The sequence below is a fragment of the Schistocerca piceifrons genome, chromosome 2 (genome assembly GCF_021461385.2).
Source record: "Schistocerca piceifrons isolate TAMUIC-IGC-003096 chromosome 2, iqSchPice1.1, whole genome shotgun sequence".
NCBI lineage: Eukaryota > Metazoa > Arthropoda > Insecta > Orthoptera > Acrididae > Schistocerca > Schistocerca piceifrons.
The window spans coordinates 842,652,959-842,674,691 of record NC_060139.1 but is presented as its reverse complement, the minus strand read 5'-3'; the positions used below and the strand labels follow the sequence as shown (position 1 = coordinate 842,674,691).

General features: G+C 41.3%; 1 protein-coding gene across 1 annotated transcript in view; it reads right to left on the bottom strand.

Annotated features, from left to right (window-relative positions):
* LOC124776758 (methylosome subunit pICln) overlaps positions 1-21,733 on the bottom strand; it is a 78,287-nt gene that overhangs the window by 1,020 nt on the left and 55,534 nt on the right. The window lies entirely within an intron of this gene.

Below are 21,733 nucleotides of genomic sequence, written 5' to 3'. Positions count from 1 at the left end.
TCCCCCTTGATGGACTCTTAGCAGTCATCCCATAAGAGTTCACTTCTAGTATTTCCAAACAGCTAGCAACACAATTCTTATGTTGCTGGACCTTCTCAGGGATCAGCCAGTCACAAGCTGCCAGTCAATTAAGACACTGTTAATAATCATAATAAAAACCACCAACCTCCATTACCGTTTAACATCCACTGCTGGGCAAATGCTTACTCCATGCCACAGTCTTCACTTATACAAATCTGTACTGCTCCTGTATGTTTTCTAATGTCTTCTACCGACCTCCCAATAGGTTGTCTTATCAGCCAATATTTTTCTAAAATCGATTTAGTGAACACATGCTTGCCATTACAGTTTATTTTTACATCATCAGTTGTCATTTGAATATATTCTAATTCCAATCCTCAAACCCCCCCCCCCCCCTCGCCACCCCCACAACCGTGGACCGGGGGCTTACAGACTGCAACAATACAGGTAGTTGTACCATAGGTGCATTCACAACACAATGAAGGGATACCTGTGGATAGCAAGACTAACCCAAAGTCCCAGAAGAGGGGCAGCAACTTTTCAGTAGTTGTAGGGGCAAACATTCTGGATGGTTAACGGATCTGGCCTTGCAACATTAGCCACCAGGGCCTTGTTGTGCCAGTACTGCGAACATCTGAAAGTAAGGAAAAACTACGGCTGTGACTTCAGAGTGAGCTTCGGGCAACATTGGACTGAAACAGAGGAAAGGAATACAATAGAAAACAAGTCGGTAGCTTTGAGGGATAAAACAGAGAAGGCAGCAGAGGTTCACAAAAGAAAAGACATAGCCTAGTAGAAATCCTTGGATAACTCAGGAGACATTGAATTCAAAATACCAAAAGGAGAAAACATAAAAAAAAAATGCAGCACTTGAATCAGGAGAAAGGAATACAGACGTTTCAGAAATGAAAGGGAGAATGTGCAAACTGACTAAGCAGGAATGGCTATAGAACAAATGCAAGGCTGTAGAAGTAGCAGAACTACAGGAAAAGTAGATGCTGCCTGTAGGAGGGTTAAATAGACTTTTGAAGAAAGAGAAGCAACTGTATGAACATCAAAAGCTCAGATAGCAAGACAGTACTAAGCAAAGAAAGAAAACTGAAAGGTGGAAGGCATATATAGTGTGAAACAAACTTGAGCACAATATAATAGAAAGAGGAGAAGGAGTAGGTGAACATGAGGTGGAAATACAATACTGCGAAAAGATTGACACAGGACTGAACAACCTAAGTAGAAACAGGGCCCATATAATAGATGAATTTCTCTCAGAATTATTGAGACCCTTGGAAGAGGAGCCATGACAAAATTATTCCACTTGGTATGCAAGATATGAGACAGGTAAAACACCCTCAGACTTCAAGAAGAAAATAAAATTCCAATTTCAAAGAAGGCAGGTGCCGACAGGAATGAATATTAACAACCATCAGTTTAGCAAGTCATGGTTGCAAAATACTGACATGAATTATTTACAGAAGAAAGGAAAAACAGGTAGAGGTCAAGTTTAGTCCCATAGGAACTGACCGCAAAAAAAGAGGCCGACCATGAGAAAGATTCTGTATTCTGAAGAAATGTAGGAACACATGAGGCAATGCCACCCTTTGACATATCTCACAAGATAAGTTGAAGAACGGCAAACCTACGCTTATAGCATTAGCAAAATTAGAGAAATGCTTTTGATAATGTGGACTGCACCACACTCGTCGAAATTTTGAAGGTAACAGAGACAAATTATAGGGAGTAAAAGGTTATTTACAGCTTGTACAGAAACTAGACTGCAGGTATAAGAGTGGAAAGACATGAAACAGAAGTCATAGTTGAGAAGGAAGTTAGACAGGATTGTAGCCTATTCCCAATGTTTCCATCTGTACATTGAGCAAGATGTGAAGAAAAGCTAGGACAAATTTGTAAAAGTTACATTCAGGGAGAAGAAATGAAAACTTTGAGGTTTGCTGATAACATTTTAACACTGTCAGAGATGGCAAAGGACTTTGAAGAGTAGATGAACAGAATATTTAATGTCTGGGAAAAGAGACAATAAGATTAACATCAATACAAGTAAAACAAGGATAATGGAATGCAGCTGACATAAATTAGACAACACTGAGGGAATTAAAAAAGGGTAAGAGACCTTAGAAGGTATGGAAGATGCAAAATGCCGACTGGGAACAGCAAGAAACATATTTCTGAGAGGGCGCAGGAGGGGAATTAGTTAACATTTAAAATAAATTTATATGCTAAGAAGTCTTTACAATGGTATCTGTGTGGATTGTAGCCTTGTATGGAAGTGAGATGTGAGCAATATGCAATTCAGATGAGAAGTAGAGTAGTTCTATAGAAGAATACAGAGGATTATATGGATGAAATCCCAGTTTTCTCACCTCCCGCCTAACTATCATAGTACTTGCAGTGGGTCCTGATGCAGTTTGGAATTCTTGTGTGATGGTCTGGATAGACGTCTGCCTATTACACATTACGACCCTCTCGAACTATCAGCAGTCTCTGCCAGTCAACAGATGAGGTTGGCCTGTACACTTTTGTGCTGTACGTGTCCTTTCACATTTCCACTTCACTATCACATCGGAAACAGTGGACGTAGGGATGTTTACGAGTGTGTAAATCTCGCGTACAGACGTATGACATAGGTGACACCCTATCACCTGCCCATGTTCGAAGTCCGTGAGTTCCACGGAGTGCCCCAGTCTGCTCTTTTTGGAAATTTATGGTAAGTTCCTATGGGATGAGACTACTGAGGTCATCGGTCCCTAAGCTTACACACTACTTAATCTAACTTAAACTAGTTTACTCTAAGGACAACACACACACATCCATGCCCGAGGGAGGACTCTGATTCGGACCTCAACAAGGCACCTCAGACCACACGGCTACCCTGTACGGCCCTTTCTGCTCTCTCATGATGTCTAATGACTGCTGAGGTCGCCGATATGGAGTACCTGGCAGCACGAAAAATGTTATGTTTTTTGGGGTGTCCGGATACATTTGATCAATAGTGTAGTCAAATGTTATTCTCTATGGAACTTCTTACAGGCATCACAAGCAGTCATAGACTTTGAAAGATTGGATCTCAAGACAGAAATACTTCAACAAGCACAAATAACGGACACTGCTCTGCGCAGCTGTTTGCCGTTGAAGATGGCGATATCCCATCATCAACGAGACAAATTCCAGTCATCAGTCTACATAATCAGTTAAGTTGTGAAGCTTTTGTCAATTACAGGAAGCTACACAGGTTCTCAAAAGAAATCTACATGGGTAATCATAACCATCAAAGGTGGTCAAGGAGAACTTTGAATCAATAACTGCCACAAGCAGCCATTAACTTATCACTACACACATGCATGTAGGGACATGCCAAAACATTCTAGAAAGGGCAGCCTAATTCCATCAACAAAGAATTGTGCTTCACTCTCACTACAGACACCTGATGGCAGAAAGGTATTGTCAAATTTCCAATATGATCCAGCCTGACCTAAGAACAATATCGGCAAGAGAGAGCCATTCTGTGCCAGTTTGCAGATGCTTTCAAATTTGAAGCCAATATATGACAGACCATGCGGCACACCAAAAAACACAATATTATGGGGATCAGCCAGCACACATATATTGGCTGAACAATGGATACTCAGGAGGAAGTGGAGAATATGCTGAAAGATGACTTCACTGAATCTCTGGAGAGTCCTTGGTCCTCTCCTGTGGTCCCTGTAAAGAGCAATGATGGCCCATGGCATTTCTGTGACAACTACCGACTGAACCAAATTACGGAAAAAGAACTTGCCCATTGCCACACCTTCGTAACATCCTAGACTGCATGGCAGTAGCAAAGTATTTCTCAACTACGAACATGCAGACAGGCTACTTGCAAATTGAGGCTGATGAAGTTGACTGGAAAAATATACCTTCATAACTATTGAAGGTCTGTATGAGTTGAAAGTTATGCCATTTGGACTATGTCAGCCATCTTGAAGCCTATGAAGGACAACCTGTTTCAACATATTAAATGGGTAATGTGTCTTTGCTATCTGGATGACACTGTCGTTTCTCCAAAGATATTTGAAGAATATCTATATCAGCTGACAACCATGATGCAGAGCATTTAGATTGCAGACCTCCACCTGAGTCAAAAAAGTGCCTCATTGTCAGCTGAGAAATAAAAATTCTGGGGACATCTAGTCAATGACTATCGTGTCCATCCCAATCCAGTGAAAATAAGAGCAGAGTTTCCTTCTCCTTGATATATTCGTGATGTGAGATGTTTTCTCGAAATGTACTCATACTACCAATGATTTATAAAGGACTTCTGTATAAAGAAACATTCCTTGCAAGAACTACTACAAGGAGACACCAAATTTCTTTGGAATGAAATGCAAGAAACATCTTTCCTTATCATTAAGGAGATGCTAATAACTTCTCCAGTCATAGCACTGTATGACAAGAATTCCAAGACAGAACTTCATACTGACACTAGCAGTTATAGCATCACCATTGTGACAGACTATGCTGGCTGACTAGCCTGAATGATCAACCGACTGGCAATATGGGCACTGAGGCATTAAGAGTACAATGTAATGGTTGAATACAAAAACAATGCCAACACTGCCTTTCCAGGAAACCGATAGTGGAACTCAGCAGCATGGACAAACTCTCAGTCACCACTGCACTAAATGACATTGCTACTGAACGCATGAAAATTCCAGGATTGCTGTAAACAATAGCAGCCTTTTAAGATTGGGGAACTGACCAAAGGCTAATTCCTATTAATTAACAGAACATTGTACAAGAGCAACTATGATTCAATGGGATGGAAATGCTTAACATTCCATCTCATCTACGGCCAGCTAATCTAAAGTTTTTCCATGACATTCCAACAGGGATCTGTGAAGACTATACATACACTACTCGCCATTAAAATTGCTACACCAAGAAGAAGTGCAGATGACAAACGGGTATTCATTGGACAAATATATTATACTAGAACTGACGTGATTACATTTTCACGCAATTTGGGTGCATAGATCCTGAGAAATCAGTACCCAAAACAACCACCTCTGGCCGTAATAACGGCCTTGATACGCCTGAGCATTGAGTCAAACAGAGCTTGGATGTCATGTACAGGTACAGCTGCCCATGCAGCTTCAACACGGTACCACAGTTCATCAAGAGTAGTGACTGGCGTATTGTGACAAGCCAGTTGCTCAGCCACCATTGACCAGACGTTTTCAATTGGTGAGAGATCTGGAGAATGTGCTGGGGTGGTGTGGGGTGGGGGGGTTGTTTACGGGTGCTCAATGATGAGGTTATCAGCACCCATACAAAAATTAGTACAAATAAATGTGGTTAAATCACACAAAAAAGTACGTAGCACTCTAAGACAAAACTGCACTCACTCTTTCCGTATCTCACTTATGATAGCCCGCACAAACACAGTATTTCACATTCTGTAAGATACTGTTAAAATGGTCAGATGTTCTAAAACTGTGAATTAAAACACAAGTAAGACAAGCAGAAAATTAAAATAGAATAACAAGAATATGTGTCTGATTTATCACTAACAAAAAGCACGGACAAGCCAGTCACCCTGCCTGATAACATGTTAAAAATGTCAGCCTAATATTCTAGGAAACATGTTACATTTCATGAAAGAAGTACTACAAGTACATCACTGTCAATTAAAATTGAGACCAAATTGATCAGCAAATTAACTGGTGTCCTTTTGACTGTATAAAAAATATAGTTTACCAAGATGTGGCACGTCATGACATGTATGTCACAAGCACCACAAACTGGAGAGTCCACTTGCTGATGCATGAAGCCAAGTGCCACAGGGCTGTGTCCATTGCAAAGACTAGTAGAAGGGCCCCATCCTGTCGGAGTGGATGGAAGAAGGTATGCTACGGTTGAATTGTAGACTTTACCAGAAGCAGCTTATTGTCTGTCACTTCCAGCCACTCTGCTTCCCATTGATGCTTGAATCTGTATCTCAACAGTGAGGTGATAGTAGACAGGGGAATGGCATACTGAACTAACAGAGGAATGCAACACACTTCACTGGCTGCTAAATTTGCTATTTCATCCTCCTTAATATCTGTATGCCTTGGCAGCCAGTAAGAAAGAAACATCCTTCCCAAGCCTTTGTAAGTGGAGAAGGGCACCCTGGATACCCAGAGTACAAGTGTTGTAGAGAGTGGAGGACTCTCAGAGAGTTGGATCAGATGACCAAATTAGAAGGTGCAACATAACTCATTTGGTCTAGTGCCCTCGTGATCACGTACAGTTCTGCTTCAAACACAGTGAGTTCTTGAAGCAACCTGATCTTGAGGACACAATCAGAAAAAACAACACAGGATCCAACGAAGTCTCCCTGATTAGACCCATCCAAGAACAGCACTATACAGTTGTGGTGTTCATTTAAAAGTTGTAAAATGTGGCAGTACAAACAGCTGCAGTAGTGCAACCTCTGCTGTATTGCACTCAACATAAATTATTCTAGGCCTCTACAGCAAATAGTGTGGTAGTCTTTTAAAACCCTGGATTTAGCATTTTACTTGCCCCACAGAAAATGACCTCATCTCAAACCTCATGTGGATCTCAAACAGCCTTGTTGCTGAGGGATGATAAGAGAAAAGATGTTCCGTAGGTGGATGAGCAACAATATCGTATGCGTGTGACTTGAGAGCATGAGGAAATTACATGCCTGATGCACCATGAACAGTTGCCGCTGGATGGTGAGTGACATTTCCGCAGCCTCAGCACAGGGACTAAGCATGAGCATTGTAAGGGATCCATGATCCCACGAACATAGATGCTAGTATCCGATGCCCAGGTCGATAGTAGACAGGAGTCGATTGTCAAGTGCTGCAGGAGGCAGTGAGATGAGTGTTGAGTGCAGAGTAGTACTGGAGTGTGTCGAGTGACAAGTGGTACTGGAGAGACGGGCAAGAATGGTGGTCGAGTAAATTCACCGAAGTGTGACAGATGAGCGCGTCCCCCTAATTGTCGTGGGGTGGACCCTCATCGATACCTATTCGCGAGTGATATGACACCAAAAGTGACAAGTGCCGAATTACATGTTTCGCGTCAACCGCGTCGGCCAGCAACAACCATGGATTGCAGTGAGGATTGTTGTGAATTTTAACCACCAGCATTGCGTGTGATGAAGTACTGAAAATCAACAACCAATAAAAAAGATATAACTGTGGTTAGATGTGTAAGGCGAAGGTAGCAACTGCCTCACTATTTGTGTGTTAGTAGGAAATATATATCAGTTTGTACATCGCAACCTTTGTGGTCCTTAATAATAGACAAAGTTTCTGTAATTTCCACTATTCAATCTCAGAACAGCTGCACTCGGTTGAAATACCCACGAAACCAGCAGAAAAACCGATGGCCTTTCTTCCATTAAGCACACGGTCATATAATCATAATAATTGTTTGGCGGCTACGATAATTTACACAAAATCCAATAAAGGAATTTAAACGGGGGTGTTTCAGCATCCCTGAACTGCCCGATCCCCTCAGTGTGGTTAGTGTCAACGGTCTTCAGGTAAGAATGCCTCACTTATCTGCACACTATGTACCCATCATCTAGCAGTGATCACAAGAAAGCCTTCTAAAAGTGAGCCAGATGCGCCCTGTCTGCTCCCCCAAGACCTCTGTTTAGGGCATTTTAAGATTTCTAGTGGTTTTTGTATCATAGTTTTCAGGTCCTTCAGGTGTTGTTAACTACAGTGTGGAGTCAAAAATGAGGCCCAGAAATCTCAAAGTCTTTAAAATGGAGAAGAGAATGGCATACCTTCTGTATAAATCAGGTAAATCAAAATGACAAGAATAATTAAAATGAAACAAAAAACTGCAAAATCAACCATGAATAAGAAGCACTGTACAGGACTACTTATCATAGATGTTACACTGCTTATGGCTATAGCAAACACAGTAGCATTTAAAATACTTTCCTACAGAGCACCAATCCCCTGCTTAAAACTATACAACAGCATGTCGACAACTTGGTACCTAAAATGCACTTAGATATGGACTCAAGATGGGGAGGTTGCCATGAAAGCCCCATAGATGGAGCTGCCCTAGCACATTGTGTCTCCAAGTAGTGTCATATACCTTACTGACATCAAAGAATATACCTATACAATATTGTTGATGGAGGAAAGCCTGCTGGATAGCCGTCTCTAGCAAGGTCAGCTTGCTGACAATGGATCAACATCTCCTGAACCTACACTAAGAGTGGGTAAGGAGCTGCCTGGACCCCAATATCAAAACAAGAAGATTGTTAACCATTCATTCCAAGGTCTTTCCTACACAGCTTTTTATGGCAACACTCAGCTAGCTACTGCCTCTCTCTACAAGTTGGGAAAGCGTCCTATCCATCATATTTAATTAATAAATTCACGGAGGATTTCCTCTGACACTACTTACAAGTGTCACAGCTTGCTATACTGTTGCAATTTGTCATGACAGGGTGCAATGCCAAATCCCACTCCCACATGGCAGAGCAGTTTTAAACCTCAAAATTTTTGGATCTGAAGTCCAACTAGACCCTCTCCATGGACGGACATGGATGGCATTGACAGCACTCACTGCAAAATGCTCTGCGGTGTTCTGGGCGATGTCTCCAGGCATTGCTTAGAAATGCACTTGCTCCATCACTGCTGCCATTGCAAATGACTGCCTTTACCGAAAATCAGGACGGATAAGTCAGCAGCATGGTGGACCAAACATGTGATGTGGTCCATCTGTTTCTGGATGCTGCCTGTGTTCAAATACAGCAAGCTGGTTGAACAGTGTACAGTTAGCTCAGTAGATTATCCATTTCAGAAGCTTCCTTTCATCCAGTAAGTGAATCTAGAGGGGGGGGGGGGGGGTGATCACTGGAATGAAGATGATCGGTGATTTCCCATTAAGCAGAGATTGCAATGACTGGAGTGTATAAAAAGAGATTGATGGCTGTGGATGATCTAGTAGCAGCACAGAAATGAGTGGGATTACCCACATTAAAGATGCACAGCTCCTGAGACATTCTAAGGCTCTCTACAACTCAACACCTGGCACGCACAGAGTTTGGGCCCAATAATACAATATGGGCATTGAAACCACCCAGTAGGATAAATGGCCGAGGGAGTTTGTCTGTAAGCTCCACAACAGCCTCAGAATCTATAGCTTCCTGTGGCAGTAACACAAACTTGAGTGGCAACTGGTTACAGGTAAGAAGCTAAAGACAGAGCAGAGGAGTGGTGTGTGTTATGACTAGCACAGCTACCCTTCCTTGGCCCTGCCCCCATTCAGGTCATCCTCACACTGAATGCAAAGGGACGTCAGTAAGTTTAAAATGTGTTTCCTGTACACACAAGGGAAGGAGAAGTCCTAGCTATGAGTTTGTTCCTTCAAATGCATCCTGAACCGATCAATGCTCCACTGTAGTATCTATTTGTTCCACCCCATTTCTCCACCTGTTTCTCAACCTTGGGATGAGTTTCAGTGTTCTGACCTGTATCTTCCTTTCTTTGAGGTACACACTGCAGTGTCTACTCCAGACATGGTGGTCCCCAGAGAAAATTACACACTTTGGAGGAAACGAACAGAAGATGTCGTTGCGGGCAGCTTTATCACAATTGCCACAAGTGGCTTCTCTTTACACACTGGAGTGGTGTGCCAGAGTGCTGGTGTTTATAACAGTGCAAGGCCACAAATTTAAGTGAAGGAATCCTGTCACGATATCCTGCGGATGTTTCCTGTTATTGAATGTAAGGATAAAACAGTTTAATTTGATCAGATTGTCATTTAATCTTTTCCATTATATTTTGAATGTCAATGGTATCTTCTGGATCCCATGCACCTTTAAGTTTATCTTTGTAAATACCGACAAGGTCTCTGCAAGACAATACCTTTGCTGTAGTTCAAGGCATTGTGTAGCTCTCCGTTGATTGCCTATTCCCTGGGGCATTTGGCTTTCTGCAGGTTTGTTACTTGTTGGGAACTAGAAATTTCAACAGATAGTGTGGCATTTCACAGTTGCTACACTGATTTTAAAGTGCCAGCTGTTCCCTCTAAACCTTTTCGAATGTAGAAGGGTCAAACTTTTTCAAGCAGTATGAAACAAAGGTCTTTGTAGTACTTAATGTATCCGGAGGACTGGTGACAAAAGCCTTCTTATTAAGCTGGGGTGTTGATATCCTCCAGTACACCCATTCCACTGGGACTGAAAGGGAGAAGTTCAAGGGTTCAATCTCAATACCACAAGCAGCTAGCAAAATATGGATCTACCCAGACAGAGCCACACTTGCCTAGGCAAGCTTTATACAACTGAAAGTAGGCAGCTTCCCTAGAGGTTGCTTGCTAACGCCTGCTCTGCCTCAACATTCAAGCATCCCATCAGCATGCAGGACACCTTGAGCTTTTTTGTAGATGTTTGTACCATCCTCATGATGCAGGCAGTTAAGCCAAGATCCCCATTCCTTGTGACACACAACTTTTCACCACCATACTGCACATGGATCGCTGAAGTGTGCCCAGAGCTTACGTTTACAGAAGACTGATGGCGCTCACCAGTTCCTGGCTCAGGAAACCCGAGTTTACGCAGTAAACAATTACTGAGCTTCCCAAGATCCTAGTCATTTAGTATAACTTGGGGGCCACATGTGGCTTATTGAATGCCAAATATGCAGCAAGATTACAAAACAACTGAACTATGGCGCTATACCTCTTGAAGCAAAAGTAAAGGCAGTAGCGCTAGCCAGGAATCACCCAAATTGGAACCTACAAACACTGCAAAAGAGTGGAGCAACAACAACCCTGAAAAGGAAGAAGGACCTAAAATTGTGGGAAATTGTGGGAAAATGATATTGTTAAAGGAGTGACAAGACACGACAGATACCAGGTGTTAAATAATTGGATGTATGACCAATCTGTCAAATTTCGTTGTCGTCGAGAATGTAACAACAAGAATACTCCAGGAGTGGGCTGTAGGTACAGCACTTCAATATACGTCAAACAAGGATTTACGTTTACTGCATCATTATCTTGGGCATCACATATTACCGGTTTTAATCTTGATTATGTGATCGACACCGATCAAACAGCATGTGAATATCCGGTGAACATGTGACGCATGTCATTACGTAAAAAAAAAAAAAAAAAAAAAAAAAAAAAAAAAAAAAAGTGAAATACCTTGATTACCAGGATTGAAGTGCAAGACAGGTAGACCTCATATGGACCCTAGATGCCTAGGATGAAGGCTGAGAGTACTGTAACACCAAGCACCAGCCTGCTAGATACACACCAGAGCACTTGCTATGGATTTTTATGCCTTCACGGGTCAAGTGACTATCTAGAAAGTTACTAAAGTGTCAGTTTGGTCCGTATTGCATCCTTCATCACTTGTCAGATATACACACGAAGTAACAGATTATGATGCTTCATCAAAAAGATGAAAGTGCAGAGATGTTATCCATGTCCTCTGTATGAAGCCCTACTACAGTCCCAAGGCAGAGACCGATAATGGGGGCTTCTTGTTCGAGGAAACTGAAGGCCTGCTTGACAATCACGAGGCTTTAATAGGTGCGGTTATCTTTGATCCTAGTCACAGTGAAGACAACATGACAACACAACCAGACTGTGACAATCTGCCAGTGCTGTCAACGGAGGATCATTGACAAGATCTAGATAAAGGTTTCTGTAGTCATCTCCAATGAGAACTTGTGGAACGGTGGGGTGCTGTTTCTCCAGGAGAGGAAGCAATGCCACATGCCATGCTGCATGCAGTGTGGTGTAGTGGTTAGCATCACTGGCTGGTGTGCTGGAGGTCACCAGTTCAAATCTGATCATCTGCAATTATTTGTCATCCAGTATTTATCATTTCTGGAAGTTTCTCGAAAGTTCTTATGTTGTAATTCCGTATATTTGATGATCGTAAAAATGGCTGCATTCTCCATCAAAGAGTTCGATTATGTTCTGGTTGTATGCTGGTGTTCATAGTGAACATGTTTTCAGTGGTAAGTGTTATGTTTCATTGATGACCCTCCCTTTGGATTTGGACTTTATTCTGGATAGGAAGTGATAAGATCAATGTCATTAGTGAACCTCATTGTTGATATCCTTTCACCTTGTATTTAAAACCTACTCTTCAATCTCTTTTTTTCCGTTGCTTCTTCTTCAGTGTATAGATTGAACAGGAGATGTGAAAGAACGTATTCCTGTCTCTTGTCCTTTTTAATTGGAGCATTACATTCTTGGTCTTCCATTCTTGTTGTTCCCTCTTGGTTCTGGTAGATACTATATGTTACCAAAGTCTTCCTATAGCTTACTCGTATTTTTCTCAGAATTTTGAACATTTTGCACTGTTGAAAATTTTGTCTACTCCGACAAATCTTATGAATGTGTCTTTGATTTCTCTTAACTTCATTTCTTTTACCAAGTGCAATGTCAGAACTGTCTCTTTGGTGCCTTTACCTTTCCTAAACCCAAACTGATCCTCAAAATTTCCTTTACTTCTGCTGACATTAAAACATTGAAAACATTTCGCCTTCATTTTTCAGAACATACATTTCTCATCATCTCACTCAAGAGCAGATGTAAATAATTTATTAAGACAATTTGCAGATGATGGATACACTGGTTATTATGGATTCCTCCTGTTCTTTTCCATTCTTCTGTATATCATTGTTGTCAGCAAGTTGGATGTGTGAGATGTTAAGCTGATTCTGCAGTAATTCTCACACTTATACGCCCTTTCCATTTCACAGTTACAAGGATGACACTTTTCTGAAAATCTGATGGCATGTCTCCTGGCCTGTAGGTTCTACATACAAAGTTTAATAGGCCAATGTGTTACTCATCTTTTATGTGAGTCAGCCTAGAAGTTTAATTGGTTAATGATTCATTAGCATTGTCATTCCAGTTCAACGGTGTAAGTAAGCCCTTAATGCCCCCAAGTTTCAGAGAAAATACTCTTGTTACTAGCTACCCTCTTTCTTCAGTGGTCACAATCAATGTCTGTATTTATTAAAACAGCAGCAAAACTGTTTCATATTCCACATTTAGTCATTTTCCAGCATTCAAACAATGCCCTATCAAAGATTATGGTCAGGAAAAATCAGAACTTTGATATAGGAACATCTACTAGGCTCACTTCAAAAGAAATCTGTACAGCAATCCATGTCTATCTTCAATGTTTGAAAACGAATGAACCGATCAACTTCACCAAAAACTGACGAAGCTGATTTCCTGGTTGTAAAACTAGCATAGTAGAGGTAAGTGCATTCTAGGACCCATAATTATGATTATAGAGAAGTTATTGGCTGGAAAGTTTAAGGACAAGAAAAAAAATATTATCAAGTGAAGGTTAACTAAATTGGTGAAATACAACTTAATGGGGCATGGCTGTTACGAGTCTCATGTTGATAGTTATCAGATGATGCAACAACCGTTACGTTTTGTGAATAATTTGAAGATCCAGCACAAAAAGAGTGTTATACAATTTACTAACTGTACAATGTTGAAGAGATGGACCTAAACTTTAGTGTTACCCTCCACAACATTGGTGTCAATAAATGATGTGAACTAAACTCCATACAAACATGCCCCGGAAGTCCCAATGGTACTGACCGACCATCGTGTCATCCTCAGCCAATATGCATCCGGCATCACTGGATGCGGATATGGAGGGGCATGTGGTCAGCACACCACACTCCTGGCCGATGTCAGTTTTTGTGAGCAGAGCTACTACTTCACATTCAAGTAGCTCCTCAATTGGTCTGACAAGGACTGAGTGCAACTCACTTGCCAACAGCACTTGCCTGGCAGACAGATGGTTACCCTTTCAAATGCTAGCCAAGTCTGACAGCACATAACTTCAGTGATCTTAAGGGAACTGATGTTAACACTGAGGCAAGGTCGTTGGCGACCATTTTAAGCTACATGAGCTAATTCTTCAAGCACTCATCAACTACAACAATGAGGAATCTGCTACAACAAAAGCAGCAATAACTATGACCTCTAGCCTCCCTGTGAACTAAAAATACAATCAAAGCTCTGTGGATGTCTACATTTTTGTGACTGATTTCATTACGAGTTTGTCTTAAAAGTTGGAAAGTACCTAAAATGCAAGGAGTTGCCAAGGAACATGGTTCTCTTCTTGGAAAATGACATTCTGTTGAGATGGTAAATATCTGTGAAGTGTCTGCCAGCCATCATTACAAACCTATTTCAACACATGTAACAAGGAGTTATGAATCAGATGAAAACTGCTTCTTCATCAACAGCTTCAGAAACACAGTGATGACGCACCTTTGTGTGTCACCAATATCGAAGACACTATAAAGCATGTTTCATAATTCCTTTTAAGGCTTCTTGGGGTTGTAAAAGGGACTTGACACAAAAAAGTTTTGACAAGGAACATACCTGGAAATGTTTGGATCACTTGCAAATTTCCCAGCCACTGTACACTGACAAACAGGCAAAAAGAGGGCCAATCATCAACTTGTGTTTTCATTATGATGTCACATACTATTTTCACCAAACTACAACAATGACTGCAAGAAACTGGCACATTTGCAACCATGAGGGTTAACTGTTGTGCTCTCAACTACAAAAAGCAAGTCCTTTATTACATAGGAGAGGATCCAATGATGGGTACTTTGAACAATGCCCACACCACGCACACTGTGAAGTAGATCTGAAAATGATTCAATCTTTAAACTTATTTTATATCCAACCGGTACACTTCCGGATGTGGGTCCCTCGTCAAAACTTTGCCTATTAAGTCCCCTCTACAACCCCTGGAAGCCTGTATGGGGGGGGGGGGGGGGGGGATTTGCTAGCACTGTTTTGTTCTAGTTTCAGGTTTTTTTTAAGGCAAGTTTAAGTGAACAACATGCAGCCATGAAATGTTGTTTTTTATATGGTAGAAATAGTGCTGAAACCGTTTTAATGTTAAAAACAGCTTGACAAGATGATGCTATGGGAAAAACTCAAGTGTAGGAGTGGTTTGCTTGATTTAAAAGTGCTGACATGTTGAATGGTGACAAACCTCATTCTGCACGTCCATCAACTGCCCGAATCAATGAAAATATTGAAAAAATCCTAGAGCTCATGCACACAGACTGTCGACACACAATTGATGAACTGTCAGATTAGTGGATTAACTTGGGGGCTGAGTTCAGTGAACTTTAATGGAAAATTTGGAAATGAAAAGGGTTAGCATTAAGTTTGTTCCTCAGGTTCTAACTGACGGTCAAAAGGAACGTCGAGTTGAAACATGTCATGCTTTGAAACAACAGCTTGAAACTGATCAAGATTTTCCGTCAAAGGTCATTACTGGTGAGGAGTCGTGGTGCTACGGTTACAACCCAGAAACAAAGCAACGGTCAAAGCCAATGGAAGACGCCATCATCACCCACTCAAAAAAAATGTTGTCCTACATCAAAACAAAGCTGATTCGCTTTTTTGAAGCCAAAAGCTTAGTTCATTCAGAGTTTGTTCCCCAGGTCAAATTGACAATCAAACATTTCAATTGGAAGTTTTAAGAAGACTGTGCAACAATGTTAGTCAGAAAAGACCCACTTTGTGGCAGACAGGAGATGGGTTCTTCCACCACGTCAATGAATGTACCTGCACGCACAGCCATCTCCGTTAGACAGTTTCTGGCCGTCCCTTACTGCCTTACTCGCCTGACCTGGCTTCGTGTGACTTTTTCTTATTTCCATGCACGTAAAGGGGCATGAAAGGACATTGATTTGACAACATTGAAGGAGGGAGGAACTGTCAGTCATTTCTAAATAGGCTACAAAAATTTTTTTGAACAGTGGAAGCACTGAAGGGACAAATGTATAAGTTGTACTGGAGTGTATTTTGAAGGGGATAAGGTTGTTTTGTAAACAATTTGTAAATATATAACGTATTAAAAAATTCTTTTTTTTTTCTTTTTTTTTGTACCCCTCATATTAGGAACAATGAGACGCCATGTATACTGGGCAACTGAAGCTCTAACAGAGCAAGCTGAACAATGGAACTGCGGCTTTTACTAAACTAAACCAATCACGAACTCAGATAAAGCCCTGTATTCCTTGCAGTACTGGGAGCACGGAAATTCCATATTTAATATGCTGCTTTAATTCCGACTGCAATTGTGGTGTTGAGACATTGCTTTAGGTCAGTACCCACACTGTGTTTTATTTCCATAGGCCATCAAGTTTCTAGTAGATGCCTAGTGTCATTCGGCCTTTTTTAACATCGGCTACAACTTACAGAGAGCACGACATGTCCATTTCAATCAAATAATTTTTATTCCAGTCTCACACACACACACACACACACACACACACACACACACACACACACACACACACACACACACACACACAAAACTTATGAATGACTGTGTGTCTGTGTGGTGGGAATGTAGCAAAATAAAAGTAATTTGCTCTGCCTTAATTTATCACAGTCACAAGGGCATTCATTCCATTGTTCAAGTCTCAAGAATTCTGGTTTTGGTGCTGTTACTCTTTTATTGTCCATTCTATTTGATTGTTGTGGTATCTACTCTCATAAGTGATTAAATTATTCATATAAAATTTCAACAAATCTGTCAGTGACACAAGATCCTAACTGAAGACCAGTTTCATCCTTACACTATTATTTGTGAACAAATTTGATACTGTAAACATAATATCAGAATAGAATGAATTAAGCTGTCATCTTACACACGGAGTTTTTGCGCGTTCCTTATAACATGTTTATGTGCAATGGCTTTTGGAATACAAGAACAATTGTTGTTGTTGTGGTCTTCAGTCCTGAGACTGGTTTGATGCAGCTCTCCATGCTACTCTATCCTGTGCAAGCTTTTTCATCTCCCAATACCTACTGCAACCTACATCCTTCTGAATCTGCTTAGTGTATTCATCTCTTGGTCTCCCCCTACGATTTTTACCCTCCACGCTGCCCTCCAATACTAAATTGGTGATCCCTTGATGCCTCAGAACATGTCCTACCAACCGATCCCTTCTTCTGGTCAAGTTGTGCCACAAACTTCTCTTCTCCCCAATCCTATTCAATACTTCCTCATTAGTTATGTGATCTACCCATCTAATCTTCAGCATTCTTCTGTAGCACCACATTTCGAAAGCTTCTATTCTCTTCTTGTCCAAACTATTTATCGTCCATGTTTCACTTCCATACATGGCTACACTCCATACGAATACTTTCAGAAATGACTTCCTGACACTTTAATCAATACTGGATGTTAACAAATTTCTCTTCTTCAGAAACGCTTTCCTTGCCATTGCCAGCCTACATTTTATATCCTCTCTACTTCGACCATCATCAGTTATTTTGCTCCCCAAATAGCAAAACTCCTTTACTACTTTAAGTGCCTCATTTCCTAATCTAATTCCCTCAGCATCACCCGACTTAATTAGACTACATTCCATTATCCTTGTTTTGCTTTTGTTGATGTTCATCTTATATCCTCCTTTCAAGACACTGTCCATTCCATTCAACTGCTCTTCCAAGTCCTTTGCTGTCTCTGACAGAATTACAGTGTCATCGGCGAACCTCAAAGATTTTATTTCTTCTCCATGAATTTTAATACCTACTCCGAATTTTTCTTTTGTTTCCTTTACTGCTTTCTCAATATACAGATTGAACAACATCGGGGACAGGCTACAACCCTGTCTTACTCCCTTCCCAACCACTGCTTCCCTTTCATGTCCTTCGACTCTTATAACTGCCATCTGGTTTCTGTACAAATTGTAAATAGCCTTTCGCTCCCTGTATTTTACCCCTGCCACCTTTAGAATTTGAAAGAGAGTATTCCAGTCAACATTGTCAAAAGCTTTCTCTAAGTCTACAAATGCTAGAAACGTAGGTTTGCCTTTCCTTAATCTTTCTTCTAAGATAAGTCGTAAGGTCAGTATTGCCTCACGTGTTCCAACATTTCTACGGAATCCAAACTGATCTTCCCCGAGGTTGGCTTCTACTAGTTTTTCCATTCGTCTGCAAAGAATTCGTGTTAGTATTTTGCAGCTGTGACTTATTAAGCTGATAGTTCGGTAATTTTCACATCTGTCAACACCTGCTTTCTTTGGGATTGGAATTATTATATTCTTCTTGAAGTCTGAGGGTATTTCGCCTGTTTCATACATCTTGCTCACCAGATGGTAGAGTTTTGTCAGGACTGGCTCTCCCACGGCCGTCAGTAGTTCCAATGGAATATTGTCTACTCCGGGGGCCTTGTTTCGACTCAGGTCTTTCAGTGCTCTGTCAAACTCTTCACGCAGTATCGTATCTCCAATTTCATCTTCATCTACATCCTTTTCCATTTCCATAATATTGTCTTCAAGTACATCGCCCTTGTATAGACCCTCTATATACTCCTTCCACCTTTCTGCTTTCCCTTCTTTGCTTAGAACTGGGTTTCCATCTGAACTCTTGATATTCATACAAGTCGTTCTCTTATCTCCAAAGGTCTCTTTAATTTTCCTGTAGGCGGTATCTATCTTACCCCTAGTGAGATAGGCCTCTACATCCTTACATTTGTCCTCTAGCCATTCCTGCTTAGCCATTTTGCACTTCCTGTCGATCTCATTTTTGAGACGTTTGTATTCCTTTTTGCCTGTTTCACTTACTGCATTTTTATATTTTCTCCTTTCATCAATTAAATTCAATATTTCTTCTGTTACCCAAGGATTTCTACTAGCCCTCGTCTTTATACCTACTTGATCCTCTGCTGCCTTCACTACTTCATCCCTCAAAGCTACCCATTCTTCTTCTACTGTATTTATTTCCCCCATTCCTGTCAATTGCTCCCTTATGCTCTCCCTGAACCTCTGTACAACCTCTGGTTCTTTTAGTTTATCGAGGTCCCATCTCCTTAAATTCCCACCTTTTTGCAGTTTCTTCAGTTTTAATCTACAGGTCATAACCAATAGATTGTGGTCAGAGTCCACATCTGCCCCTGGAAATGTCTTACAATTTAAAACCTGGTTCCTAAATCTCTGTCTTACCATTATATAATCTATCTGATACCTTTTAGTATCTCCAGGGTTCTTCCATGTATACAACCTTCTTTCATGATTCTTAAACCAAGTGTTAGTTATGATTATGTTGTGCTCTGTGCAAAATTCTACCAGGCGGCTTCCTCTTTCATTTCTGTCCCCCAATCCATATTCACCTACTATGTTTCCTTCTCTCCCTTTTCCTACACTCGAATTCCAGTCACCCCTGACTATTAAATTTTCGTCTCCCTTCACAATCTGAATAATTTCTTTTATTTCATCATACATTTCTTCAATTTCTTCGTCATCTGCAGAGCTAGTTGGCATATAAACTTGTACTACTGTAGTAGGTGTGGGCTTCGTATCTATCTTGGCCACAATAATGCGTTCACTATGCTCTTTGTAGTAGCTTACCCGCATTCCTATTTTCCTATTCATTATTAAACCTACTCCTGCATTACCCCTATTTGATTTTGTGTTTATAACCCTGTAGTCACCTGACCAGAAGTCTTGTTCCTCCTGCCACCGAACTTCACTAATTCCCACTATATCTAACTTCAACCTATCCATTTCCCTTTTTAAATTTTCTAACCTACCTGCCCAATTAAGGGATCTGACATTCCACGCTTCGATCCGTAGAATGCCAGTTTTCTTTCTCCTGATAACGACATCCTCCTGAGTAGTTCCCGCCCGGAGATCCGAATGGGGGACTATTTTACCTCCAGAATATTTTACCCAAGAGGACGCCATCATCATGTAATCATACAGTAAAGCTGCATGCCCTCGGGAAAAATTACGGCTGTAGTTTCCCCTTGCTTTCAGCCATTTGCAGTACCAGCACAGCAAGGCCGTTTTGGTTATTGTTACAAGGCCAGATCAGTCAATCATCCAGACTGTTGCCCTTGCAACTACTGAAAAGGCTGCTGCCCCTCTTCAGGAACCACACGTTTGTCTGGCCTCTCAACAGATACCCCTCCGTTGTGGTTGCACCTACGGTACGGCTATCTGTATCGCTGAGGCACGCAAGCCTCCCCACCAACGGCAAGGTCCATGGTTCATGGGGGGGGGGGGGGGGGGGCACACAAGAACAATAATGCATTGAATATTTTTAGGCTCATATTATAATACAGGTTGACAGGTACATCAGTAATTATTTGCAACTTCAATTACCCAAATAACCCAACGGGATTCCAGTCCACCAAACAACTTGCTCATTAGGTATGATACTGGATAATACCCTCAAAGGTAGTGTACACCTCTAAAGCATAATCATTTATTCCATAATCATTATTTACCCTTATCTGATACCAGTAAATTTTATATTAAATATGATATACCAGTGCCTGTGTTATTCTGATGACGATGCACTGTGGCAACGACAGCCGTTATGAAACACATCAGATGACTTCACAACTGCGAATAATGACTACCATCAGCTGTAGAATGGAATGACAACAAATTTTGATAGTCGTCATTCCATTCTACAGCTGATAGTAGTCATTATTCGCAATAGCGAATTCATCAGATGTGTTTCATATTAAATGCAGTTTTAACCAACACTAAAGTAATACACTGACATGCCACAATATTATGACCACTTATTTAACAGCATATTCGTCTTGGTAGGTTTCCAGGAGTACAAGATGCCTACACACAGTTCATGCAATTCCTGTAAATTATGGACCAGAAGTTTGTAGTTGAGGAGCTTGTGCGGAACAGTGTCCCAGATGTGACCCATCACGTTTAGATCACGCGAATCTGAAGGCCAAGACATCAACACACGTTCAATATCGTGCTCCTCAAATCAGTGAAGCACGATTTTGGCCTTGGGACAAAGACAGTTATCCTGCTGGAAGATACCATCACCGTCACAGTAGACTAAGCATAAAGAGATGTAGGAGGTCTGCAATAATGTTCCTATAGTCCACAGCCATCATAGTAAATTTGATTATAGTCAGGTCCCAGAGAGCCCAGATGAATGTCTCTCATAGCATAATACTGCCCCTATCTGCCTGTGTCCATGGCATTGTGCATATTTCGAGCAGCCATTAGCCTGAATGACCTAGAATCTGGATACAAACTTTGACATGGAGCAACAAGAAACTTTGACTACCAGTCAACATATCTTCACTGAAAAACAGTCCAATCATTAAAATCCTGCGTGCTCTGCAATCTTAATTGACGATGTCATTGAGTCAACATGGGAACATGGAGAGATTGTCTGCTGCTTAGCCCCACATTCAACATTGTGCAATGAACAGTGTGTTCCGAAACACTTGTGCTTACACCAGCACTGCACTCCGTTGTCAAATCGGCTACAAGTTGCTGCCTATCCTGAGCAGGCATGCTCCGACCTCCACATTCTACGATGATTGATTGGTTGGTTGGTTGTTGTCAATGGTAAAAACAAAATGAGGTAAGTCAGCAAGAGAGCGAACCCAACGCTATGCTAGAGGCAGGAAATATCCCACCTCTGAAGCAGCAGAGGCAAGACCACCTGCGATTTAAAAGGTGCAACCGCTATAATGTAGAAGTGCGTACGGGAAAAGGAGACTAACCAATCCTAAAAAATGATAAAAACAGAGTAAAAGGGGAAGAAAAGAGTATCTCGGCCAGGGAGGCGAGTCGGGAATCTCCAAACACGGCTTACAGTGGGAGATACCCCAACACTCATCGCCCTGCCCCAACACCAGAGAGAG